Source organism: Acinonyx jubatus, chromosome D3 (assembly GCF_027475565.1).
Source record: "Acinonyx jubatus isolate Ajub_Pintada_27869175 chromosome D3, VMU_Ajub_asm_v1.0, whole genome shotgun sequence".
NCBI lineage: Eukaryota > Metazoa > Chordata > Mammalia > Carnivora > Felidae > Acinonyx > Acinonyx jubatus.
In genome coordinates this window covers 22,501,261-22,520,639 of record NC_069392.1, presented here as the reverse complement: position 1 = coordinate 22,520,639, position 19,379 = coordinate 22,501,261, and the positions used below count along the sequence as shown (strand labels likewise).

Sequence of the window (19,379 nt, the reverse complement as noted above, 5' to 3'; positions counted from 1 at the left end):
ATCCACTGGTTTGGCTTTTCATAGGGTATAAAAAGTTTTCAAACTCATTACCTTAAAGAACCTTTACACATTTCTGTGAGGTGAGCAGAATAGTGATTATGATCCCATAGGGTCAATGAGGAAACTGAGGCATAGGAAAGGGAAATAAAGAACAAGTATGTGGAGGCACCAAGATTCAAATGTACTTTAGACTCAAACCAGCTTTCTTTCCGTTGCTTTTTTTTTTAAGGCCCTCCTCGAAGTGAGTTCTCAAGGCCACACAGCAGTTTTCTCTTTCTTATTTAAAGAGCATTTACTGAGGTCTGCTTAAGGATAAGCAGGTGGGCAGCAGTGGGGATGACATGTAGAAGTTTAAAAGTATGCTCGCCGAATCAAATCGTCTGAGTTCAAATTCTGGCTTTTACACCTCCTCTTGTGTAAAATCGGGTAGAGTAACAATACCTGGCCATAGGGTTGTTAAGATTACATTAGATACACATGTAAAATGCTTACATAACGTCAGTACATCTTAAGGTGCAATCCTAACATAATAGCTAACATGCTATTATGAGACCAAGGACATGCAAATAGTGATTTCAGAGAAACTCCTTCCATGTCCTGTATACTAGTTGAGGCTTCAGTTCAAAATTACTTGGCTCAGGTTAAAAGGTAAATACGACGATATTCTGCCTAAAAAAGAAAACCAAGTGGCAGGCCAACAGGTACCTTTTTCCCTGTGGATTTCAGGGGAGCTGTGGGATTGGCTGAATCTTTGCCCCTAGCCACCTCATTGGAATCTAGCCAGCCTATGGGCGGGCTGTCCTGGAGTCAGGTGCTAGCTTTAATCCAATCAGAGGCCAGTCAACTATGGAACCCCATCCTTTAGCTTTTGCCTGAGTGGAGGCCTGGGTAGCAGGACACGAATCTATAGGAGAGGAACCTGATGGGAACCTTGTTTTATCAGACAACAGGAGAAACAGGTGGGAAATCTCTGTCATTCATCTATTCTATGTATTTACTATTTCCTCTCTCAATCCATAAAGGCTATAATCATATAACAGAAAGGGAAAATCAGGACAGTAAAATATAAGTAAAAGTGCAAAGTTGAGGGGCACTTTGGTGGCTCAATAGGTTGAGCCTCGGACTTCAGCTCAGGTCATGATCTCAGGGTTGGTGGGTTCCAGCCCCATGTTCAGCCCCATGAAGCGCAGAGCCTGCTTCAGATTCTCTGTCTCCCTTTGTCTCTTTGTCCCTCCCCCATTCATGCTCTCTTTCAAAAGTAAATAACATAAAAAAAAAATAAATAAAAAGAAAGAAAGTGCAAAGTTGAGGCGGGAGAAAAAACCATGGTTAATATGTGGACCACAGTGGCCAACAGTAAGGGTAGCACTGACTTCAGAATTAGCCTTGGACTTTTGGGAAGACAAGGTGAAAAGATGCACAATCAGCTGCATAACACTAATTATCAGAAAGGAAGCTTATCTGATTCTGTGGAAATACAGCAAAGCCTTTCGTAACTTTGAACTCTAATTTTTTACTTGGGATTTTATTTCAGGTGACGATGCATGAAGGGCAGGGCAGTAGAGTCCAGTGCCAGAGAGCATAATTTTTGCCGTTTGGGTTTGAATTTTGCTTTAAGAGCATCTTATTCTGGGCTGTATTTTCTTCATTTCTAAAATGGAGATAATAGGAGCGCTTGGGTGGCTCAGTTAAGCCTCCGACTTCAGTTCAGGTCATGATCTTGCAGTTCATAGGTTCAAGAACACCCCCTCCCCCACCCAGCTCAGAGCCTAGAGCCTGGTTCGGATTCTGTGTTTCACTCTCTCTCTCTCTCAAAAATAAACTTAAAAAAATAAAAAAAAATGGAGATAATAGTATCTACCTAGTAAAGCTGTGAAGATTCAATTAGATGAATTGTATAACTGAAATTAGCTGTTAAGAAATTGCCCGATTTTTGCCATGCTCAGTTCAGGTGTGGGGATAGAGTGATGAATAAAATAATTTTATTTTCAAGTAGATTTTACATTGGAATGGGATAGAAAGACCATAAACATGAAAGATGGATAAATAATTGCTGTGGAAGAAATATAACAAATGCAAACATAAATTTCATCTGACTAGTTCTCTTGGCTATTTTCCAGAAAAGTCAAGGGTATACCGTTGAAATGCAACTCTGAAGTTAATCTGTTAGGGCCTAAAATAATTCTGTTCTGGCTTGTAGAATTCTTCTGCAGGCTGTTGGGAATAGGGTACAATTTTTGTTTGAAAACTCATTTGTTCCAGCTGAGCTTCAGCTGAAGCAGTTTGAAATTGTTTTCGGAGTTGAGCACACCATACTTGTATGCATTATATTAAATTGGTTTTAGCTTCATCATAACTACAGGTGAAAAATACTACTATTCTATTTTATTGGTTAAGTAGAGTGAGGCTTTGTCTCTATCAGGGTTCTAAAGCAGGGAAACGATGCCTCCTCCAAATCTGTAGGACCACCATTGGTTTTCTTCTTTGCCTATTTCCCACCTGTTTCTGATTTCTTCACCTGGGCTCCTCCCCACTCCCGCTGCGGAGGGCATTCAGCTCGCGTGCAGCCCCGCCTACCTCCCGGGGCGTGGCCATCGGTCCGGGCCCCGCCTTCGCCCAGCCCGCGAACGCCTGCCTTTTTTCCCTGACCGCGGATCGAGGGCCCGAGCGTGCGCGCGCGCCCCCGCTCGTGGCCCGGCTCGGCGTCAGGAGCGCGCTCTGTGTGGCCGCTGCCGCCATGTTGTTGTGGTTGTGAGAAGGCGGCGGCGGCAGCGAAGGAGCAGCCGGACGAAACGCTCCAGCGGCCCAGGCGCTGCCCCCCGCCGGCCCTGGCTGGGAGCCTAGTGGGGTGGCGGAGGAGGCCGTGCCGTGGCGGGCCTCGCCATGTCCTGCCGCCCGGTAAGAACGCTCCCCCCCCTCCTCCGGGGGTAAGGAGGGGCTGGAGGAGGGGCCGGCTTCGGCCCCGGCGCAGCGGCTGTCACCCTCTGAGGAGGCGGCGGCCCGTGGGGGGCTGGGGACGGCGTGCGTGGCCTGGGGAGGGGTGTCCTGGGCGGCGGCCGCGGCCGCCAGGGGGAGGCGTGGGGAGTGGGAGCGCAGTGGCCGGGCCCGGCTCGGCCCGACCCTCGGCGCGGGGGAGGCGGGGTCCCAGGCCCCGGCGGCCATCCCGGACTCGGTGCGGACGGGCCCATGGGTCTAGGGGTGTGAAATGCTACCCCGGGAGCTTCCGGGGAAGTGCTTGCGGACCCCGGGAGGTGAGTGTATGCCCCCCCCCCCCACTTCCCCCGGTTCCCGACCGGGTCTGTGGGAGTCCACTGTGGCGAGAGGCCGGAGGTCGGGGCCAGCGGAGCCCCTGAGGCGAGCGGTAAGGGCCCGGGACTTGTGGGAAGGAGGAGTGGCCGACTGTGCAGCAGGGCATCCTCCTGACCTGGTAGTACTTGGGTGGGAAGGATGGTTCGGAGGCGGTTGAGAGCTCAGGAAACACTGGGTCAGACAGCTCCGCGAAAGATTGTTATTTCTCAATTGGAAATTCTGTTGCTTCGGACCCCTGCGATAATATTGTTGCTTGTACTTTGGGCTGGAAAACTTAGTTCAAAATAATGGGTTGAATTTTATAGGTGCTTTAATAAACTTCTCTGGGGTCTGGTAATCTCGTCAGTGAGTTTTGCACTTGATCTGTTGATGTTCAGGTGTGTCTTCACCAGCCTGAGGCCTAAATTCTTGATTGGTTTAATATCTTGACGTCCACTTTATCCGACGGAATCTAATTTTTCACAACAAAAAAACCGTGCATACTCTTCTAGTTGAGGTTCAACTTCGTTTTTCGTAATGTGGACGGTGATGCCATCCAAGGCTTGGGTTGAATTACACGAAATAATTTTTTACATTAAACACTTGTGATTTGTACTCGGAGAGGTGATAGGAACTTTATTCTTTCAGGTTAAAGGCTGTTTCTGTAGGGTCAGAGACCCAAGTAGGGTGCATTGGTGGCATGCAGAAAGTCTTGCCTACTATAGCCTGTAACTTCGGTGGGTCACAGAGCTTACAGAATGACAGTTTTGAGTAAACCCAGTACAGTATGTGATATTAAACTAAATTTGGAGAGTTCCCGAATTTTAAATTGGCTGCCTGTGAAGGCCTCTTTTAGCTCTAATTACCTCCCTTATTTTCAGGTGACCCAGAGCAGTTCAAGTGACCAGCATAGTGGTACAGCCCTACTTGTAGTTAATAGCAAGCCATAGGAGAATCCATGTTTCTTAGTTTGTGGGCTAGGTTTTTTAGTTCAGTGGTTACCTAAACACGGTCGTCAGAAATAGTATGGACCGTCTTAAATGTTGATTCCTAAGCTCCATGCAGGACCTGGTGAATAAAAATCTCTGTGGGTGGGGCATGGGAATCCATCCTTACAAAGCTCCATGAATGATTATGGTCAGCCAGGTTTGTGAACCTGTGAAAGTCAGCTGTAGGTCACCTTTGGTATTCCAGAGCTTTTCCATTAATTAGGATTTCTGAGAGTGCTTTTAATTCTTTGTAGAGCTTTAATTCTTACAGGGAAGAAGGGGAAGCCTGAGAAACCTAAATCTGAAAATTGAGCATCTCTTAAAATATAATGGATTTAGATAGGGGAATCAGATTTGTTGCCAGAAGTTAGTTGTGCAAGTCTTTGGGAACATACCTGATAAAATTAGGTGCTGCTTGACTGGAGGTGTATCTAGAGATGTATCAAAAGATCCATGGGGAAAAAAAGAGTGAGAGGCAGTAAGTTTACTTCTGGCTCACAAAGGAGTTCATGGTATGTGCTTCCCAACATCTCAACATCATGGTTGCTCCTAAACCATCTGACTCAGGTTTCTAGTAAAGTGAGGGTAGGGTGGATGAGTTACCAGTCATTTGAGATGATGAAGGTTGTGCACCAGGAAGGTTTATTGTAGATTGTGAAAAGTTCTTGAAACTTGCCCCAGTCCATGAGGAGTGGTCAAGTCAGTTTTTAAAGTTTATTTTGAGAGAGAGAGTGTGAGCATGCATGGGGAAGGGCAGAGAGGGAGAGAGAGAATCTGAAGCAGGCTCAGCAGTGACAGCTCAGAGCCAGATACAGAGCTCGAACCCATGAACTGTGACATCATGATCTGAGCTGAAACCAAGAGTCGGATGCTTCACCGACTGAGCCACCCAGGTGCCCGGCAAAGTCAGTTTTTAATTCTTTTGTAGTTCTGATTAACACCTTCTGTGGTAAAAGTGGAATAGTGAATTACCCAAGAAATATTCATATTGCAGAGGGGGTGTGGTGAGGTTCTATTTAAGTTTGGAAGAATTGGCAGAAAATGTTGGTATAGTTATGTAGAGTAGTGAAGGAGTTTGGTAAATATCCTGTCAGGTCATAGACTAGTATTTTAGAGAAGTGTATCCAGTTGAGCAAAAGGCTCTTTCTGTTTTGTTTTCTTGGTGTCTTCAGTACCTAGCATAGTTCCTAGTGTATATTGTGCTTTCAGATATTTGTTGAGCAAATGAATAGTATTTAAGATGGGGAAAAAAAAGTTATGGTGGTTGATAACATGAGTTATTAAAAACTACGTGATACCGTGTATTGGATTAAAGAGCCAGGTTTGAGCTCATGTGGTTTGAAACTTTGCAATTCCTTCAAGAGGTTCTGTACTCTAGGGGCTCCTGGCTAGCTTAGTTGGTAGAGCATGCAACTCTTGATCTCAGGGCTGTAAGTTCGAGCCCCACATTGGGTATAGAGATTACTTAAAATCTTTACAAAACAGAAGCTTCCCCCCCCCCCCTTTTTAAGACTGTCATTGTATACTACCCTGTCCCCCAGTTTTTGGGTCTTAAATGTGTCTTTTTTAGGTTTAGTAGCCCTTTTTAGTGACATTTTATTGGATGCAGAGACATTTAGGATAACAGGAAGCTGTAGATTGACAGATTCTGTGTCATTAATTGACTGTGGGACTGCTGTTAGGAGTGTCACTTCTCTGGATCTCTGTTTTCTCATCTATATGATTAAAGGCCTATACTTGTTGATCTCAAGTAGTTTCCTCAGTCAGATTCTGCAAGTCTTTTTATTAAAAAAATTTTTTTTTAACGTTTATTTATTATTGAGAGACAGAGACAGCATGAGAATGGGAGAGGCAGAGAGAGAGGGAGACACAGAATCTGAAGCAGGCTCCAGGCTCTGAGCTGTCTGCACAGAGCCTGACACGGGGCTCGAACTCACAAACCGCGAGATCATGACCTGAGCCGAAGTTGGGCACTTAACCGACAGCCATCCAGGAGCCCCTTTTTCTTTATTTCTTTTGAAAGAAATATTATGGACAGCTCTTTCTGCCCGTGGGTCCTGTCCTTGTACTTTAGTAAAACCACCTTTTTGTACCAAAAAACAAAAACAAATACATATTTTTTAAGTAAGCTCTACACTCAGCATGGGGCCTGAACTTGTGACCCTCAAGATCAACAGTTGCATGCTTTAACAGGTGTCCTTCTACAAATCTTTAATAATTTGTAATTATGTTACTTGGTATTCATCTTACATAGGCAGGTGAATTTTTTTAATTAAAAAAAAACTAAGCCCAGCATCGGGCTCTGTGCTGACAGCTTAGAGCCTGGAGCCTGCTTCGAATTCTGTGTCTCCCTCTCTGCTCCTCCCCCGCTCATGCTCTGTCTCTCTCTCTCTCTCCTTCAAAAACAAATAAAAACATGAAATAAAAAATAAAAACTTGAACATTTTTGGGTTTTATTTTTAGCTTATAGATTGTGGACATTGTCCTAAAGTGCTCTGAAAATTGAGTGCATGTTGCAAGTATTACGCAGAAACAACATGCTTATGCTGTTGTAATTCACTTAGTGTTGAAATCAAAATGGATTTCACATGAGGAACTTCATAATTTAGTGTGAAGCCACAAGATTAAGAATGGTTTGGGGAAGTTTGTGTAATTTATGTGCCTAGTTGTTTCTTACAGACCACCCAATTCTGTAATTTTCTATGGTGAATTTATATGTAATTTTATAATCAGTGAAACATTCACTTAAGACAGAGTGTGAGATCAAATCCATACTGGATTCAAGTAGAATTTCTAATAGTTTTAGAGGCTACCAACATTAACATTCATTGCTGTTTTTAAGTCTTTATTTTGATACTAATATTGATACAATGCTCTCCATTTCTGTATCTAGAAACTTTTTTAAAAAAAGTTTATTTTTGAGAGCCTGTGAGTGAGTGGGGGAGGGGCAGAGAGGGAGACAGAGGATCCCTCTGTGCTGATAGAGAACCCCAAGTTGGGCTTGAACTTAGGAACCATGAGATCAGATGCTTAACTGACTGAGCCACCCAGGTGCCCCTGTATCTAGAAACTTTTAAAAAATATGTATTTTTTTTATTACGTAAACTCTATGCCCAACGTGGGGCTCTCACTCAGGATCATGAGATGAAGAGTGGCATGCCCTATTGAATGAGCCAGCCAGGTGCCCCTTGTATCTAGAAACTTAACATACCTTTTAAGTTCATATTTGTGTTAGATGTTCACAATGAAAATTGTAGCATGAGAACAGGTAGAGGAGTGAATCCTGGGTTCAGGCTTGAGTTGTGTTCCTTGTTAGCTGTGTTGTTTCTGGCAAGCCACATAACCCTTCTGAACTTTAATTCCCTCATTAATAAAAGGAAGAATAATCTTTTATTTAGATAAAATGGAATGGTGTATATGAAAAGCAGTCTAAAAAGTAAGGGTATGATATATTAGAATCCTATTTTATTTTCTTAGAAGAGTTGGCTTGTGGAGCAGTGGTAAACGTAGTATGTACTGTCAGGTGTAGAAATTACTAATGTCACCAACACGGTAACAGAAAAGATTTCTGCTTCTGTAGACCTCCTAGAGAAGCCTTTTAGCACTTGCATCCTGTATGCCAATAGGAATAGTCACAGTGTGACAGGAACTTGAGTGGGATTGGGGATGTCTCACAATTGTGCAAACGTTTGCACTTGGAATAGATTTGCTTGATTTCACCCGTTTTGTTATATTGGAGCAGCGGTAGAAGGTGGTGGAAGGAGTTTAGAATACTCTGTGTGAAGTTCAGGACTATTTCTGGGTGGTAGGTGGCAACAACATTAGGGTAAAGATATCAATGTGGTGATCTTATTTAGTTTCAGAGAGAGGGAGGGAGAGAGAGAGGGGGAGAGAGAGAGAGAGAGAAAGAGAGGGAGAGAGAGGGAGGGAGGGAGACAGAGACAGAGGCAGGCAGAGGCAGAGAATCCCAAGCAGGCTCCACACTGTCAGCATAGGGCCTTATGTGGGGCTAAATCTCACAACTGTGAGATCCTATCCTGAGCTAAAATCAAGAGTCTGACGCTTAACTGGCCGAGCCACCAAGGTGCCCCATTAATGTGGTGATCTAAAAATAAAGCATTAAAAGAAAAAAAAAATCAGCACATTGCAAATGATAAATGTATTGATTTGAGAAACATTTTATGTGTTTATATACTGGGTTGCAACGCAAAAAATGTTTTTTCTTGAGTTGTTAAACTTTGGAGCAATTGCTTAGGGATATGGTATCTGGGCTTTGTAGTCAGGATGACTGTCTAAGATAGTAAAGCATAAAACAAATTAAAAACTGCAAGGAAATTATGAAGCTAGGTTAAATAAAAGCTGTTTTGTCAAGGGTAAGGTACCTTTTACCTCTGTTATAAAGTCCATTTGATGAACAAAGGTAAGACATAGATTTATGCAAATGTTCTTAAGCAGTCTTTCCTTTTTTTTTTAATTTAATTTTTATTTTTTAAAAATTTACATCGAAATTAGCATACAGTGCAACGATGATTTCAGGAGTAGATTCCTTAGTGCCCCTCACCCATTTAGCCCATCTCCCCTCCCACAACCCCTCCCGTAACCCTCAGTTTGTTCTCCATATTTGAGTCTCTTCTGTTTTGTCCCCCTCCCTGTTTTTATATTATTTTTGTTTCCCTTCTGTTATGTTCCTCTGTTTTGTCTCTTAAAGTCCTCATATGAGTGAAGTCATATGATTTTTATCTTTCTCTGACTAATTTCACTTAGCATAATACCCTCCAGTTCCATCCATGTAGTTGCAAATGGCAAGATTTCATTCTTTTTGATTGCCGAGTAATACTCCATTGTATATATATACCACATCTTCTTTATCCATCCATCCATCGATGGGTGTTTGGGCTCTTTCCATACTTTGGTTATTGTTGATAGTGCTGCTAAAAAATATGGAACGCTTAACAAATTTGCGTGTCATCCTTGCGCAGGGGCTATGCTAATCTTCTCTGTAATCATTCCAATTTTAGTATATGTGCTGCCAAAGTGAGCACTTAAGCACTCTTTCCTTAAATGACTACTTGATAACTACAGAAGTATTGTCTTGATGCTGACTACTACAAAGTATCATCTTGAATATGTCCAGGCCTGGATCTATTTTGTACCTATTTTGTACCTATTTCACACAATATTTAGAATGATTTTATTATTAAAGATAGTAGCAAGTTTTCCTGATTTCCTCTGGGTTCTAAGTTTCCTTTTTTTTTAAATGTATATTAAAAAAATTTTTTTTAATGTTAGTTTTTGAGGGAGAGGGACAGAATATGAGCAGGGGAGGGACAGAGAGAGGGAGACACAGAATCTGAAGTAGGCTCTAAGCTCTGAGCTGTTGTTACAGAGCCTGATGTGGGGCTTGAACCCACGAACTGTGAGATCATGATCTGAACCAAAGTTGGACACTTAACTGAACCACCCAGGCACCCCTAAATGTATGTATATTTTTGTGGGAGAAGGAGCGAGTGCGCATGTGAGCAGGGGAGGGGTAGATAGGAAGATAGAACTCTGAAGTGGGCTTGGGCTCCATGCTGACAGCAGAGAGCTGGATGAGGGGCTTGAAACTCACCAACCATGAGATCATGACCTGAGCTGAAGACACTTAACCAACTAAGCCACCTAGGTGCCCCCCAAGTTTAATTTTTTAGTAGCTAATGCTTTTATAACTTAGTTCCAGAAGAGAAATATAAACTCATTTCGTTCTCTAAATTATTCATAGATTGATAAGCTGGCAAAATAATAAGGAATTATCATTATATTGATAAATTCTAACCTATTTGGAAAGAATTGGTCTAAAGACAAAATGGCTAATTTAAAATAGGGTAGTTCTTATTCTTTTGTTCTAAGCTTATTTTTCTATAATATAAATCTTTAATTGTAAAGTATTTAGACTGATTCCATAAATCTTATGGGGCCAAGTAGAGTGTTCATAAAGAGTTTTTTGGGGGGCACCTGGGCTCAGTTGGTGAAGCATTTGATTCTTGATCTTGGCTCAGGTCATGATCTCATGGTTGCTGAATTCTAGCCCTGCATCTGGGCTCTGTGCTGACAGCACTGAGCCTGCTTTGGATTCTCTGTCTCCCTCTTTCTCCCCTCCCCCCCCCCCCCCCCCCGCCATAAATAAATAAACATTAAAACATTTTTGGAAGTGCTACAGGGTAATACTAAGGAATTTTAACTTAGTCTAATTTTTAAAAAAAGTTTATTTTGAAAGAATGTGCATGAGCAGGGGAGGGGCAGAGAGAGAGAGAGAGAAAGAGAATATCCCAAGCAGGCTCCTTGCTGTCAGTGCAGAGCCCCATGCAGAGCTCGAACTCAGGAACTGAGATCAGGACCTGAGCTGAAACCAAGAGTCAGGCACTTAACTGAGCCAATCAGGTACCACTTATTATTTTTATTAATTTTTTTAAAATGTTTATTTTTTGAGAAAAAGAGTGCAAGCGGGGGAGGGGTAAAGAGAGGGTGACACAATCTGAAGCAGGCTTAGGTTCTGAATTGTCAGCACAGAGCCTGATGCAGGCCTTGAACTCATAAACCTCGAGATCGTGACCTGAGCCAAAGTTGGATGCTCAACTGACTGAGCCACCTAGGCGCCCCTAATTTAGTCTAATTTTTAATTTCAAAATCAGGTTGTTATTTCTGATTATGAAAGCTGTAAGTACATATTCAGTGTGTGTGTGTGTGGGGGGGGGAACCCTACAAAAAACAAAATTGAGATAACTCAGGACAATGAAATAGAGATAACCCATAATTCCACTTAAATGTGATGTTTGGTATTTTCCTTTTTTCTTATACATTATCTACTGAATACTTAAAAAGAACAACTTTCCATGTCAAATTGATGTTCTGTTCATGGTTACTTAGTGTTCTGTGATACAGATGCATCATAGTGTACAACAATTTCCCATTAATGGACATTTTCAATTTTTCTCTTAAAACAGTGCTGTCATGAATTCTTTTGGACCTTTTTTATACAATTGTGCTACTATTTCCATAGGCTAAATTTCTAAAAGTGGGCTTACATGGTCAAAGGGTTTGTGTGCTAAAAAAATTTTTTTTAAAGATTTTTATACTTATATATTATTGTTTCATAATTTTTTAATTGAGGCTTCACTTTCTTAGGGCAGTTTTAGGTTCACATAAAGATTGAGGGGAAGTTACAGAGATTTCTCACATACTTTCTTGCCAGCACACATGCATAACCTCTTCCATTTTCAGCATCTTCCACCAGAGTGGCACATTTGTTAGCAATTGATGATGTGACATTGACACATCATAATCACCCAAAGGCCATAGTTTACTTTATGACTCACTCTTAGTGTTGTGCATTCTATGGGTTTTTACAAGGTATATGACATGACATCGTAAAGACTATTTTCACTGCCCTAAAGATCTTATGTACTCCACCTATTCATTGCTCCTTTCTGCCCCCAAATGCTGGCAGGCAACTACTGATCTTTATACTGTCTCCCCCCAAAATTTTTTTTATGTTTATTTTTGTGGGGGGCGAGAGGCAGAGAGAGAGAGAGGGAGACACAGAATCTGAAGCAAGCTCTAGGCTCCAAGCTGTCAGCACAGAGCCTAATGTGGAGCTGGAACCCATGAACTTCAAGAATGCTTAACTGACTGAGCCACCCAGGTGCCCTGGGTACATTCAGATTTAAAATGCACTTGGGGCGCCTGGGTGGCTCAGTCAGTTGAGTTTCCGACTTTGACTCAGGTCATGATCTCACAGTTCACAGGCTCTGTGCTGACAGCTGGGAGCCTGGAGCCTCCTTCTATTCTGTCTTCCTCTCTCTCTGCCCCCTCCTGCTCGCACTGTCTCTGTCTCTCAAAAATAAACATTAAAAAATTTTTGAATGTATTCAAGGTGTCCTATAGATAGGATGTCTATTAAAACATTAATGTTTTTCATTTTTTTTTATATCTGAGGGAGAGAGAGACAGTGTGAGCAGGGGAGGGGCAGAGAGATGGAGACAGAATCTGAAGCAGGCTCCAGGCTTTGAGCTGTCAGCAAGGAGCCTGACGCGGGGCTCGAACTCAGTGAGATCGTGACCTAAGCCAAAGTTGGATGCTTAACCGATTGAGCCACTTAGGGACCCACGATGTCTATTTTAAAGTCCCACCAACAGGGTGCCTGGGTGGCTCAGTCAGTTAAGCGTCCTACTTCAGCTCAGGTCATGATCTCGTGGTTTGTGAGTTCCAGTTCCAGTCCTGCATTGGACTCTGTGCTGACCCCTAGGATCCTGGAGTCTGCTTTGGATTCTCTATCTCCCTCTCTCTCTGCCTCTTCCCCGCTCATGCTCGCTCTCTCTCGCTCTCTCTCTCAGAAATAAATGAAACGTTAAAAAAAAAATAACAAAGTTCTACCAACAGTATTTTAGTGTCCAGTTCCTCATATTCTTGCTAGTGATTTATTATCTTTAAATTTTTGGTGGGAATTTAACATAGTTTGGGAATAGTTTTCCTTTTGCTCTTTTTTCAGCATCGGATCTTAGCCTCTACAGTTTAACTCTGTGGAAGGGGCAAGTAAAAATGAAAGTGCAGTGACAGAATAGTCCAGTGGTCTCTAAACTTTTTGATCCTCTCAATAGCAAAAAAGTTTTGAACATTAATCCTCAATCCTGAAGTATTTAATTTACATAAAATATGTATGGTAACAGGTTATTGTGTACCTTATAAAATATAAACAAAGAATTATCAAGGATGAGCATTAAAAATAAAATTCAAACATTTTTATTCTTTCCCCTGTGGAGAATATTGGATGTTCCTTGGTGGTATATTTTACTTTGCTTTGGATATCACTGCTTTAGACTCTTAAGATTTAATGTTGGGCCTTTATGTATGATTGTTTTTGGGCATTTCCTCTGGTTCTGCAGATGGTCCAGCCTAATTGGATTATGATAGTCTTTAAAGCGTTCCATGCATTTGAGAGTCATATCTGCAATAAGGGCAAACATAAACGTTGTTCAAAGTACAGTTTGATAACCTTTTGTCGTTGTTGAGGTAGTTGAATTCGAAAAGGGAAAATCATAGAATAGGAAACAATCTAAGTAGTCTATTCCTCTTAGATTTGAAGAACTGGTATTGTGTAAGGTATATTTTAAAATGTGCTTTATGGAAAGTGGTTTGGTTATAACATAGCTCTGTTTTCTAAGAGCTTAGAGACTGAAGGAAGGAATGAATAATTGCTACTTTGCTTGTGAAGTACCACAATTAACATGTCACTGTAACTCCATTTGGAAGAGCCTGAACCTTTAACTTTTAAAAAGTGCTTTATTGGGCTGAAACTTTCTATGGTGAATCTTCGATTAAAAACTAACTTTATATGCTAAGCGAAGTTAGAGAAAGACAAGTATCTTATGACTTCACTCATATGAGGACCTTAAGATACAAAACAGATGAACATAAGGGAAAGGGAAGCAAAAATAATATAAGAACAGGGAGGGGGACAAAACATAAGAGTCTTAAATATAGAGAACAAACAGGGTTGCTGGAGGGGTTGTTGGGCAGGGGGATGGGCTAAAGGGTAAGGGACTTAAGGAATCTACTCCTGAAATCATTGTTGCACCATATGCTAACTAACTTGGATGTAAATTATAAAAAATAAATAAATTACAGAAAGTAAAAAAAAAAAAAAAAGTAACTTTATTAAGTTTGAATAAGTTGCTTTTGATTTGTGCCCCCTCCCACCAAGTTATGAAATCAGGAAGTGGTGCTTTTTGTATTAGAAAGATGAGTCTCCCTTTGTCTTCCCATCCTGGGGAACTTAATTTCATTTATTTCATACAGGTAGGTCATTGTCAGAGAAAGATAATATTAAGGTCTTAGAGATTGTGAAAAGCAAACTCGTGTGATTATTTTTTGCCAGCTGAAAGAAATGAGATAATTTACATTGAAGATGATTGCTGTATATAGTACTTTGGAAAAAAGGCTAAGTATCTCTTTTTAAACCTTATGATTTATAAGGTGCTTTCAAGTGTATTCTTAGACCCTCAAGGATTTAAGAGCATAATTTAATGAGTGATGATTTCCATTCCTTTGAGGCTACATGCATTGTGTTTGACATCATCTTTAAAGAGGTAGACTGTAAGCCCTACAGAAGTAAGTATTGATGGCTGTTCTCCCTCATTCCCCAGCACTTATATAATGCCCAGTACATAGTAAACTATTAATGTTTATGGACTGTTTAAACTCTTACATATTTTTTACACGTGTAAATAAGTAATAGTGTTATAAAACCTATAGTTAAAATTTTCTGTAGTTCTTTTATCTGATGTGCACAGAAAATGTTTTTTTTTTGGGGGAGAGGGCATTAATTTTACGTTAGCCTTTCATAGATCTTATTTTTTTATTTTTTTTTCAGCCTTTCAGATATTTTACCTTCTCCTAAGGATAGTATCAAGGCGACAGAAAAATCAGTCTTGATTTAATTCCTTTTACTATGTGTGTCCTTTTTACTGCCAAGATCTGTATGCGTGTGTGTATGTGAGAGCTTTATGCAGTAGGTTGCTACTTAAAAAGGAAACATTAGTCTGTCTTTGGGTATATAGTGGTTCTTGAAACATGGACTCCGTGGTTTGCCATGGGGTGAATGAAAAGGAGCACATGTGATTTTTCTCATTTGTCTCATTACTCTCCAGTTCCATATTATATGTGGTTTTGGCTTGGAAAACACTGAAGAAAATTAGTCTTCCAAAGAACTAGTATGTTTTTTCCCTTGTGTTCAGGCATACCTAAAATCTTGTTTAGTTAGTTAACTAATATATTTTTATAAATAAGAGGGAGAGACCTTGGAAAGATAAGAATAAAAATACTGTGACTAATTTCTGGCTAGTGGGATAGTATAGCTGTTTTCTGCTTCATATCCTTCTGTAGTTTTCCAATTTTCTAGGAGCATGCAGTACTCTTATGATTAGGAAAAACTGCTATTTTAAAGTGCATTTTAATGTCTTTAGCTTTCATTGAGTGTCTTATGAGGGTTTAAATCATAGTCACCAGTGAGAAAGTGGGTAGTTAACTGGCTCCAGTTCCTAAGCATGGTGGCAGTTGTAGGAAGTGGTAGGGGAAGACTGGGGCAAACTTATTTGAATTTTTTCACTGTAAACTCCAGTATGACTGAGATTGCATTTTGATCAGATTTAAACACAAGACCTCCATCTAATTTTCTTCTTGCTGATGAGCTTATTTGAGAATTATGAATGATGCTTTGAAAGGAAAAATCAGATTCTGTGAATCCTAAACACAGGACTCACCTGAATTCCCACTTCTGCTGACTTGCCAGGTGGACTTGAAAAAGTTCTGTAGTGGTGTGTGTGTATGTGTGTATGTTGTAAATATCAAGTGGGATTATAGCAACTCAGAAGTGATAGGATTTTTATGTGTGTAATTTGAACTGGAGGTTTGTTTATTTTAAGATCTTATTTTTAAGTAATCTCTGTACCTGGTATGGGGCTTGAACTTACAAGATGTGGCTCTTGATCTTGGGGTTTTATCAACTGAGCCAGTCAGGTGCTCTAGAACTGGAGGATATTTAGATAAATGACTTTTATGAGGATGTAGTCTCTTTGGGGTTTCGGTATTAATATACAGCTGGAAGTTGAGCCACTGTAAGTTTATATTACTAATCATGATATTTTAGGAAGATCTATGTAATATATATCCTTTAGGGTTTAAGTGATTAGATAGAGCCTATCAGTGTGTGTTCTTAGTTTTCTGCACATTAAATTTTAGATTTCTGGGATAAGGCATTTGTACTTATCTATTTATTTTTTTAAAGAGTAAGATTAAAATTGAAGAGACATCAAGGTAATAAAGGTAGGTACTAAAGTTCATGAGGGCTTTTTAGTTACAAGTTTTATAGCAAAGACTAACAAGCCTGTCCAAAAAAAAAAAAAAAATACCCTATAGAAGTCTACAAAGCCAATTCTCCTCTGTTCCTAAATTCCATACCCTGCCTTTCCTTTTTTGAAAGTAAAATTTAGGGCACCTGGGTGGCTGTTGGTTAAGCATCTGACTTCAGCTCAGGTCATGGTCTTGCAGTTCTTGAGTTTGAATCTGCATCAGGGTCTCTGCTGTCAGCATAGACCCTGCATCAGATCTTCTGTCCTCTCTCTCTCTCTGCTTCTCCCCTGCTCACTCTCTCTCAAAAAATAAACATTAAAAAAAATTAAGATTTAAATATTTCAAAAATTCAGAAAAGTAGAGAATAATTTAACAAATGCCATGTACTTAATAGGTGTTGATTTAGATTTGACATCTTGTTAGATTTGTCTGAAGGTGTGTTTATGTATTTTTTTTAATAATTTTTTAATGTTTATTCATTTTTGAGAAACAGAGCATGGGTGGGGGAGGGGCAGAGAGAATGAGACAGAATGGTAGGCTCCAGGCTCTGAGCTGTCAGCACAGAGCCCGATGTGAGGCTCAAACTCGTCAACTGCAAGATCATGACCTGAGCTGAAGTCAGACACTTAACTGACTGAACCACCCAGGTGCCCCATAGGTATACCCATTTTTAAAGACTATGTGGTAATTAATTAGTTTTTAATTTTTTTTTGTATTTAATTTTAAAACATTTATTTAATTTTGAGAGAGAGAGGCAGGAAGGGAGGGAGAGAGAGAATCCCAAGTAGGCTCCGCACTGTCAGCGCAGAGCCTGATGTGGGCTTGAACTCGTGAGATCATGACCTGAGCCAAAATCAGGAGTTGGACACTTAACTGACTGAGCCACCCAGGTGCCCCTGAAACTTTTTAAAGTTTATCTGTACACCCAGTGTGGGGCTCTAGCTCAGTACCTCAAGATCAAGAGTTGCATGTTCCACCACCGGAGCCAGCAAGGTAACCCCTGTGTAGTTTTTTTTTGTTTTTTAAACTTTTTATAGACACACTACAATTATCCTAGTCCCTTACTAATTGACAGCTAGGGAATTTTTTTTTTTTTTTTTTTTTTTTGCTTTTTTTAAATTCTCAGAAGTGTTGTCTGTAATGGATAGTCTTGTACTTTATACTTTTGAACAACAGGATGATTTCAACAGAAGTAGTTCTGTGGAATAAATTCTTGGAGAATAGAATTGCATGTAATAAATATTGAGCTTTTATATTAAAGCTAAACCAATATGCATATTTGTGACTTTCTTATTCCTGGTCTGTTCATTTAGGTCTGTTCAAAATTGGTGCTATGTATGAGATACTGAGATGGATAGTTTCCTGGTATACAGACTAATACATTAAAATTGCATTGTAGAGGGGCACCTGGTCAGCTCAGTGGGTAGAGTATGCAACTCTTGAGCTCGGGCGTATGAGTTCACACACCACATTGGGCATACAGCTTATTTAAACAAAAAATTGCATAGTAGAGACTAAGAAGAGTCTCAGCTTTATGTAGATAAGGCACACAAAGCTGAGATTGGGAAATGGTTTTGGTTTTGTTAGCCAGGACAGAAGATCAAAGATTCAAAGACAAATTTGTAAAGTGTGTTGACTACGAATTGTTGAAATCAAATGATTAAGGTGTTTGAATTTTCTTTTACTCTTTGTACTGAGCTCTTTCTTGAGATCAAAGGAAATTTTGGGGAAGATCTGTCTAGTGGCACTGTGCATAATTGGGAGCAGGTGAAGATTGGAAAACGGTGAAGAATTTGTACTGTACATAAAATTCAGTAACAAGGACCTGAATTGAGGTGGTGGGCAAGGTGGTAATTCAGATGACCAGATTAAAGTAAAAGATTTAGTTGACATGCTGAAGGAAATAGGCAAACATTTGTGAACTAGTTGAATGGGAAGTAAGCAAGAATTCAAAGTTGGTGGGTTTTGGGTCTTGGTGAATAGTGATAGTACAGAAATGTGAAATTGGGAGGAGGAGCTGGTTTTGGGAAAGGACTAAAATGAAATCCTTCACAGATTTAACATTGAGGCCAGGGGATATACAAGTAAAAATGTCCTGCAGGAGTTTGGAGATACAGAATTTGAGGTAGAAGAAGGGTAGGTAGGCCTTATCTGGATGTGATCTTGAACCTAGAAGAGTCAAAGATTGACTTTTAGGGGGTGGTGGAAGAAGATAAATTAAAACTTTTAAATTAGGTTAATGAGGCACAGTGGAAGCAGAGAAGAGAGGATTTACAAATTAAGCGATAATCAGTTAAGTTTGAGTGAAATGAGAGAAAATGAGGGCTAAGGAAATAACTGGATTTGGTGATTCATACTAGTCATTGATCATAATTCTTTTAGATTAATTTTAGCATAGTAAAGGGCTGAGGGTGAGTGGGAGATGAGACAGCATATATAGAACCAGTGCTGGGGCACCTTCTGAATCTGACTTCTGATTTCAGCTCAGGTCATGATCTCATGGTTTGTTAAGTTTGAGACTTGTGTTTCTTGTTAAGTTTGAGACTTGGGATTCTCTGTCTTCCTCTCTGTCTGCAACCTTGCTCACTCTCTTGCTCGCTGTCTCGCTTGCTTTCTCGCTCTCTCGCAAGTAAATTAAAAAAAAAAAAGGGCCAGTGCTGGTCAGTAGAACTTCCTCTGATGATACTTCTGACATTCAATCAGTATTTGCACTGTCTAGTACATATTGAGCATTTGAAATTTGGCTACTTTGACCAACGAACTAAATTTAGCTGTATATGGCTAGTGGCTGTCATGTTGGATAGCATGGATTATGGACTCAGTGAAGCAGATGTAGATTAAGCCATAGGAAGAAATCTCCGGATAAAATAGATGCATTTAGTTCTCTAAAAATTTGTTGCAATGCAATCAAAATGTTGTTGGAATTATATATTCTAGTGCAAACCAGATTTTTACATTTTTATTTTTTTTGTGTTCAGTGTTGGCAATAATTGATAATTCTTACCAGTGTATAAGAGCAACATTAAAGAATGTAATTTTAAGACAATTATGGTCTGAAATCTCTTCGTGGTGTTTTTTTCTTGTCTGGAAAAAAGTTGCAATTCAAATTTTACTGATGAAATAATACTTATTGAGACATTTTGGGTCTATGCTTTTTTCAACTAAAAGTAACAAATTTCTGTCTTAGAAATCTCACTGGGGACTCTTAACCATCAA

The 19,379-nt window shown here is 40.2% G+C and overlaps 1 protein-coding gene and 1 non-coding gene across 13 annotated transcripts in view; one reads left to right on the top strand and one right to left on the bottom strand.

Annotated features, from left to right (window-relative positions):
* The first annotated feature begins 2,757 nt into the window (after nucleotides 1-2,757).
* MTMR3 (myotubularin related protein 3) overlaps nucleotides 2,758-19,379 on the top strand; it is a 144,391-nt gene continuing 127,769 nt past the window's right edge. For 9 of the 12 annotated variants that reach the window (XM_027050707.2, XM_027050706.2, XM_027050705.2 and 6 more), the window contains exon 1: nucleotides 2,759-2,898. The gene's annotated coding sequence lies outside the window, so the exon portion shown is untranslated. Of the gene's footprint in view, nucleotides 2,899-3,113; nucleotides 3,252-19,379 lie in introns of those variants that run through there. The other 3 variants (XM_027050698.2, XM_053205873.1, XM_027050697.2) reach the window with 3 other exon arrangements.
* LOC113596677 (U6 spliceosomal RNA) lies at nucleotides 9,212-9,319 on the bottom strand. Its single transcript, XR_003417497.1, has one exon. It is a non-coding gene; the product is annotated as a U6 spliceosomal RNA (small nuclear RNA).